Source organism: Zootoca vivipara, chromosome 2, assembly GCF_963506605.1.
Source record: "Zootoca vivipara chromosome 2, rZooViv1.1, whole genome shotgun sequence".
Taxonomy (NCBI): Eukaryota; Metazoa; Chordata; class Lepidosauria; order Squamata; family Lacertidae; genus Zootoca; species Zootoca vivipara.
In genome coordinates, this window is record NC_083277.1 from 47,876,798 (window position 1) to 47,884,978 (window position 8,181).

At 45.2% G+C, this 8,181-nt stretch overlaps 1 protein-coding gene across 2 annotated transcripts in view; it reads right to left on the reverse strand.

Annotated features, from left to right (window-relative positions):
• PPARG (peroxisome proliferator activated receptor gamma) overlaps window positions 1-5,474 on the reverse strand; it is a 65,158-nt gene extending 59,684 nt beyond the window's left edge. For both annotated transcript variants that reach the window (XM_035106226.2, XM_060271469.1), the window contains exon 1: window positions 5,418-5,474. The gene's annotated coding sequence lies outside the window, so the exon portion shown is untranslated. The remainder of the gene's footprint in view (window positions 1-5,417) is intronic.
• Window positions 5,475-8,181: the final 2,707 nt, after the last annotated feature.

Below are 8,181 nucleotides of genomic sequence, written 5' to 3' on the forward strand. Positions count from 1 at the left end.
GTTTTGCTATGCTAAAAAAAAACACCACAATACTGAATAGATGGACCAAAGCTTTCTTCTCCTTTTTTTTAAAAAAAAAACATTGCTAATTATCAACCAGCAACGTAGCAAGTAAATGACTTGTTGTTCAGTAAGATGGGACTTTGGGATTTGTAGTATTGAATTCATAGACTTTGTCCTGGCTCTGTAAAGACTGCCTGGTATGCAGATGATACGCTTAGTCATGAGGAAAAGAGGTGGCTTTGACATGTCTGTGGACCATCACCTGTCCATTGACTGATTTTAGGAGTTCGTGAGTCGAATGAATCAGGTAGCTCAGCTGGTAGAGCCTTAGACTCTTAATCGCTGGGTTGTGAGTTTGAGACCCCACAGTTGGGCAAATGATTCCTTCATTGGACTAGATGGGTCTCAGGGTCCTTTCCAACTCTGTGATTCTATGAGCCAGATTTTTTATATAGCTCAAAAAAGACTGATGGGGTGTTAACCCTTCAAAAGGCTCTTACACACTGCCACACACTATTGTGTCTCACAGAACAATGCAGGCTTGCTGGCAAAGTTGCATGCTGTGGTGCAGCTTCACACTGTACATTCTCTAATAGCATCTACACATAACAGTTCCTGTAAGGCTATAAAATTGTTCAGTCACAGACATCTTCATTAATAATAATAATAATAATAATAATAATAATAATAATAATAATAATGACTACTACTACTATTTCCTATTTCCTGTGTCTTCATGGTACTGCAAATGGTTCAAGTATGTATGGGGCAGTAGATAAGCATAGTATTCTAACTTTAGAAACATAGGTTCACAATATTGGAAGCCATTATTCCTTCGCATCAGTGTGAAATTGCCCATGCCAAATTTGCTATTCTCCCTTATTACTCAGTGTGCATACAGGCACAATTGTCATTTACAAATACAGTATCAGTCTTTTTTTGCAGCAGATTATTTCTATGTATATCAGGCATCCCCAAACTGCGGCCCTCCAGATGTTTTGGCCTGCAGCTCCCATGATCCCTAGCTAACAGGACCAGTGGTCAGGGATGATGGGAATTGTAGTCCAAAACATCTGGAGGGCCGAAGTTTGGGGATGCCTGATGTATATTATAAGAAATAAATGTTTGTGGCCACTAACTCATATGTCTGTTGAGGGAAAGCCCCTAAAAACTTTGACTTTGGCATATTAAATGACTGTGCAAACCTTCCCTAGATTTCTGATTGTTGTGAAACTATTATCTTCTATTCCAAAGATTTTTTATGTATGTGGAGGAAATAAATATTTCACTCCTGTCAGTCCCTTTGCATGTGTCCAAAGGATTACAAGCATGCGCTGCAGATTTTATTTCCTTTCTTCTAAGAGAAAGCCTTCAGTATCACACTAGAAGCTGCTTTTTAATGCTACAGAGAAAAAAAGAAACAAATAAAGCTTTTGATGATTATGGTGGGATGGAAGTCTCCGTTTCAACACAAAACATATATCTTCCCTTGTGCATTTCTGGGCTGCGGCCACTTAATAATAATAATAATAATAATTGGGAGGTTGTAGTGTGCCATACTTTGGGGTACTTTGTGAGACTCTATTAGTTGATTACTTCCTAATTCCTACAGTAGCAATTAATTCCAGTGGAAATTCATTTTTCAAACCTCGTCTACATATCTCAAGGTGCAGAGGTAAAAGTTGCAGTGACATCTCTTTAACTCAATCTGTGACGGAAACTTTCTGACTTGAGAAAGTGCAAAGAAGTTTCAAGGAAGCAATACTAGCCCTTGACAGGAGTAGCTTAGGTAATGGGTACTACTGCAGAGTCCACTCAGTTCATTCTGATAAACCACTTCAGTTACCATCTTAAAACAGTTTGTACAATGAAAACTGCTATTGAAACAATAGCAAAACCAACTATTGTACTTTCAGTGTGTATGTGTGTACTTTGCTGAATTAGTGCAAAAGGTGTAGATGCTTGCAGGAGTGAGCTTGTCAAATCATAGAATCATAGAGCTGGAAGGAAAGCAGGCATACATCAGCACAGAAGCAAATGTTATCATTTGGCCAGGGCACACCCACATATCAGTCAATGGGATTGATCAAATTTTGCAAGTCAAAAAGTGAAGAGTCTCACAGATTGAGCCTCTGAAATCGACGGAATGAATGCTGGTCCACAGGTCACTTTAACCCACAGTTAAATTATGGTTTAATGGTGAATGTGCAATGTACTGGTACATGGAGCAAAAATTGTGGGTGCTTCACTTCTCTCCCACTCCTGCTGCCACACTGCTGAGAGCTAAAGCCATGGTTTGATTTAGTTTTATGCGTGTACGGTTTGTTTCTTTCCAAACTAAACAGGCTGCTAAACTTTGTTCTTTGCTTACTGCTTATGGTTTGTTTGGAGGAAACAAACTGTAAGCCTGGGTTCCAATGTAATGCCAAGCCAAACCATGACTTAGCCCTCTGCAGCTAAGCTTAACTGTTGTAGGCATAAAGATCAGATAATTTTGAGTTAGTTATCTTGAACAGTGATCTTCAGCAAACGTACTGAGAAATTCAATTTGAAAGTCAATATACTTTTCCCAGAACTGCCATCCTATGCACACTTAGCTCAGGATACTTCTGACTAAACATGAACCAAACTGAGCTACAAGTGGATTTTGGATTAGAGAGTTTGAATCGAATTTACTGCAAGATATGTATTTCTGTGGCTCAGTTTGCACATAGCATTTTTCATGTGCACAGATAATCTTATACATGTCTACTCAGAAATAAGTGCCATTAAGTGAGATGGGACTTGCTTCCATGTAAGTATAGGATTGCAGCCTAAGTATAGAAACTCTACTTTCATGTAGAAAAAAGGGTACAAATGTTTATTTGCCACAGCTTACATAGGAACCAAGTGATTGCCTTAACTTTGTAATTAAATTGATTTCAGTGTGGACATGTGCTCCCAGTTTTCACAAACAACTTTGTGGGTATAATGGAACATACATTTGTGTAGGGTATCTATACCCTAACCATGCATCAGAGCTGCTATGGAACTTTTTGAAAAGTCTTGAAAAGCCAACATGAGACATACCTTAAGAATAATGTTCCAGCGTGGGAACAAACAGTAGGATATGCTGGCTATCAACAATAAACCCATTTTCACTCACTTGTCAATAACATGGCGATAACATTGGCTGCAATTTTATGTTCAATTTCCTTTTCATGCTCTCGCTCACATTAAGAACTTTCACACATGGCACAACTGGTGGGAGAGTTTTTCAGCTGTGTTTTTTTAGCTTCACAAGGGGAAACAGTCTCAGCCCAAGATAGCCAGTCTCTGGTGTAATGATCACTTTGACAGCTCAGATTAAATAGGTGATTCACAAATCAACGTGAGCACTGAGCATAGCTCTGTTGATATCATTGCACCCTAAACTCTTTCTCCCCCAGAATGCTGCGTTGCACATATCTTATTTTTTTTAAAAAAAGACTTTGTTAAATTCCAAATTTACTGTTTGAAAAGGTGTTCAGATGGTATCCAACCTAGGTAATTTCAGAGTAGAAATTACCAACTGAAACGAATAGACCCAACTTAGTCATGTTTGTTAATTTAAGTAGGTCTTCTCTCACACTGGATGCAAGCCATATGTTTCTGAACAGCAGTTGTTATGTCATCCATTATCATAACTCTTGTAGGGATAAGGACAGGAAATTTCAAGAGTATAATTTTTCATTAAGAACCCTATATGTGAAGTTATCTGATTTTTCAGAAGCTGCCATCAAGAGCAATTACAGTTTTTACATGAGGGGCTCCAGGCTCCAGGAAAAGAACAGTTTCCTCACCATATCACAACAATGCAAGGAGAAGAAACTGGTCCTCTGCCACAGCGGTATTAAATCATGACCTTGTTACCACGGTGGATCATAACTCACACATATTGCCTCAAAGTTACAACACTAACAGGAACTTGCAGTCTCTAGTGTATACTGCCCTAGGGAGAAATGACAGTGGGAAACTTACAAAACACGCCTGCAGATTTGGGATATGACACCAAGGCAGCATCTATTTCACAATGTATAATCTCTGTTGTGGCAGGATTATACAGTACTTGGAACCTCGCTTATGCTCTTTGCTGTGGTTTGGAAGGCAAAGAGAAAAATTGTGATTTTTAAAAAAATCCACCAGAAGTGGATGAGGAAACAAACTTTCTCCCTTTCTCATCATCTTGACTAAACACATTCATTACCACCACAGGTAGAAGAGGTGCCCTCTGAGTTTTTAGCATCCCAGATGTAGGAACGGTGGACAAGTTTCTGCAAACAAACTGTCCTGCATTATGGGCATATCCACCTGAGGCATAGACAAACGAAAGCCCACAATTCATCACCTCCAAAGAGCACTTATATGTATATATACATATATACACATGATGAATGTAAACCACAGAGTTCTATTAGGATGACAGGCAGAATTCCTATCAAGAATGCGTTCTCATTCCCATTACAGCGTGAGGAAGATACATAACTCAGACCTGATGCAAAGGCAGGCCACATGAGCCCATCACCAATAGAAGTCTGGGAGATTTTATTCCCATTTTTCGAAGGCATTACTTGCCAGTAAAACTTTTGCCACCACCTCTCCCTTTTTTATCTGTGTCTAGATTCTATCCCATTGGATTTCTTTAACCTGTAATTAACCATTATTTAATAGGTGGTAGCATGGGCGTAGCCAGGATATGTTGGGGGGCAGGCTTCATGTTAGGGGGTGGCAGAACCTCAGTTCGTTAAGCATTTTTATTGATTTAGTTGATGGGGGGCGGGGACAGCTTCCCCCTGCCTCTCCTTGTCTATACCCATGGGTGGTAGATGTGCGCATGGCACAGGCAAAAACACACTCAACACTCTGCCTGGAAACACACAGGCTTCTTTGCACTAAATGAGTTCAGGGTCTACTTCTGGAAGTCATGTAAGTGATTCCCCATGCCCTAGTGGCCCCCGACCCCAACCATACCTGCTCCTTTCAACCCCCCACCCCACCCCTCAGAAACCTCAGTCTCTATCTCATTCCCTACAAAAGAGCAAAACTTTCTGAGAGCAAGTGAGTTCTGCTGCTCTCCCAGACGACCATTCAGTATGTAGACAGCCTTCCCAATCCCCGCTCTCTCATCCCACAAGCCAAGTGTCCTGAAACCGCTGTCCCCTCGTGCCCGTCTCAGCCCCACAAGCCCTTCCCGACGCGCAGCCTCCCTCCGTCCCTCTACAGACCCCTGGCACGCGCCCCCACGGATCGGGCGGGAATTCCCTGCAGCGTCACACCGCCGCGAGACGCAGACCCTCGGCAGGCAGGCAGGCGGGCAACGCCGCCCTCCCGTCCATCCACCCGCTTCCCGCCGCGCCGCCAGAGGCTCTGGCTGCCTCTCCGGCTCACACACTGACCTGGAGCTGTCAACTCGGCAGCAGGAGAAACTCTTCCCGTCTAGTGGCATGAACTCCCCCGCCCGGCCCGTCTAGGGACAGGCGCCGCCTCTCAGGGCTCACGGCGCCGCTGCCCCGCCCTCCGGCCAGCCCCGCGTCCCACCCACCCTCGGCGGCGCCCGTGTGGAGCTGGCCGGAGCGAGGCAGTTTGCGCCTGTCGGGCCAGGAGGAGGAGCGGGGGCGGAATGCCCACGGGGCCACGCGAGGCCCTTGTGGGGGAGGGAGTGCGTGCGCGCGTGTTTGGCGCGCCGTGTGCTGTGCAGGGCGCCGAGGGGCCAGGTGACGCGGGCATCTGCTCTGCAAATGGACTGGGGGGAAATGAGTGGCCGCGTCGAGGCTGTCCGATGGCTCTTCTGTGGCCAAGCCCAAGAGGAGTGGATGCAGCGTGGCCCAAGACCGGGGTGCTGCCGCATGGTCAGGCCATTGGCCTACCTTGCGCTGTGCTACCTGCACTGGCTGGCAGCGGCTCTGCCTGCGGAAGGTTCTCCCAGCCCTACTGCTCCTCAGGCCCAGGGGTCCGAGGTGGGGTGGTGGGGGCTCCCCAACATGCTGTGGCCAGAATTAGGGGGACACTGAGTGGGGGCAAAAAAGCAGGTCCATTGGCTCCTCTTTCGCAGGAAGGTCTGCACTGGCAGCAGCTGCCCAGGGTTTCAGATAGGCACTTCTCCCTGACATACCTGGAAATGCCGGAAATTGAACCAAATGGAAGCACCCATGTACTGTACAAAAGAAGGCACAGCTGTGTTACCTGTATGGATGGTGCCACAGTTGGGACTGGACGTGCCAAACCAGAGAGAATGGCTGTGGTTGCTCACTGCCTTGCTATCTGTCACCCTGCCCACCAGTGGCATGTCAATTGGGACTGGACCCAGCAGGTCCAGCATTTCACTGCAGCACCCAGAGGGACTGCGCAGAGGTGCTTCCTACCACATTTGCTCACTTACCCACTCCCTGCCTGGGTGGCTGTGCTGGGCCCTGCCTTATTGCTGCCCAGACAAGAGGAGGACAGACAAGTGGGCAGCTACTTTGTAGTGGCTCTCGCTTGTCTGGTTTTTTTTTTTATGGAAGAGGAGGAGAGAAGGTGATGCTGTGTAGGTAACAGCAGCACATCCCAGAGGAGGCCAGAAGGACCCAGGGTGTGCTCCACTGGCAGTGACATCTCCTGCTCTTCAGTGGCAGCTGGTCTGGGGCTGGCCATCAATGAGATCCTGAAGAGGCCTTGGTAGTTGGCCGATAGTGCCCGCCTCTGACTTGAACCAGGAGGCATTGCTAAGGAACGGTAATTTCGTTCTTTAGGAAAAAAAATCGAATGGTAAGGCACAAAGGCAGCCTGGAAATTCTGCAATCTAATTATTTTAACAAAACCTGTGTGGTGGTGAAGAAACAATAGTCTGTATGCATTCAAAAGTGATGTTGCAAAGCCTTTGCCAACCTGGTGCCCTCCAGATGTTGTGGATTACAGCTCCCAACAGCACAGCTATGCTATTACTGTTGTGGCCCAAAACATATGGGAGGGGGCTCCAGGTTGGCAAAGGATGGGTGCCTTCTCAGGGTGGAATTCTTTCTGATGAGTTCTCTCTCCCATTAAGATCTGTCCATATGAACCTGTGAACAGGAAGCGAGTGCTGCCATTGGCAGAGCCAGGAAGGTGTCAAATCTTCATAGCAGAGCCGTTCCAATATTATTGTGGGGGTGGGGTGCTATTATGGGAAAGGAGCAAAAGCTCAAGTGACTTATGGATAAGATGCCAACAGGAAACTAAGTGGTCCCCCCCCAAGGGTTTACGGGTTTTTGCATGGTGTTGCAGAATTGTTGCAAATTTCTTGTCAGGGATCCAGGTGTATTCCCTAGAGAAGCACTTCTGATGCAAGGGGCACTCAGTTCCTCAATGTGCAGGGCACCATGGATCTGATCCAGCTAAAGCGACTGCAGACTTAGATGGACTAAAGGGCAATATTTTGTGGTGGGGAAAACTTTGCACTTCTATTAGCACATAGATAGCTAGCACCATCTTTAAAGGGGATCATCCCATCTTTTCACTCGGGTAGGGTGGATGCCTCTCCAAAGATGCTGCTTGCTAGGAAACAGTTGCATCACTTGAAAAACAAAGAATGTTTCTTGTTCCGTTACTATTGGTTTTACCAATTTTTTGCAAATTTAATTAAGAGGTGATTCAGTCCATGTCTGCGCACGTTGGTGAATTGTTTGAAGTGGTACTCTTTTTAATTAAACAAAAAGCTTTGTTAGACACTAATGCTCCCACACTGTATAACTCAAATGGAGGCCTGTTTATGTAGCTCTAAAACAGGTGTGGGAAACCCTTGGCCCTCCAGATGTTGCCATATTAACAAAGTGTGCTCCTTGCCCTGAGCCCAGTTCAAGTAAAACAATAGAAATACTAAACTAACTGACCAATCAGGTCAGTTCTGTGTGTCCCCCCCCCAACAAAAGTCCTGCCCACCCCCTAACAAAAATCCTGGCTAGGGCCATGGCCCAGTGGCTTGTCTAAGTTGGGTTGAGTGAGTGTTGTTCCTGCATAGCATTTAGCTTCTGCTTAGATCTGTAATGAATCAAATGTGGACCTAGTTCAACCCCACCAACTCTGGCCATATCTGCACACATTTGTGAATTATTTGAAGTGATATTATTTTTAAATACCTTTACCTATTCTGGCTACAAAAAGATTTACAGGAACAATATTGTTTTTCATTTAACTGGTAAAAAG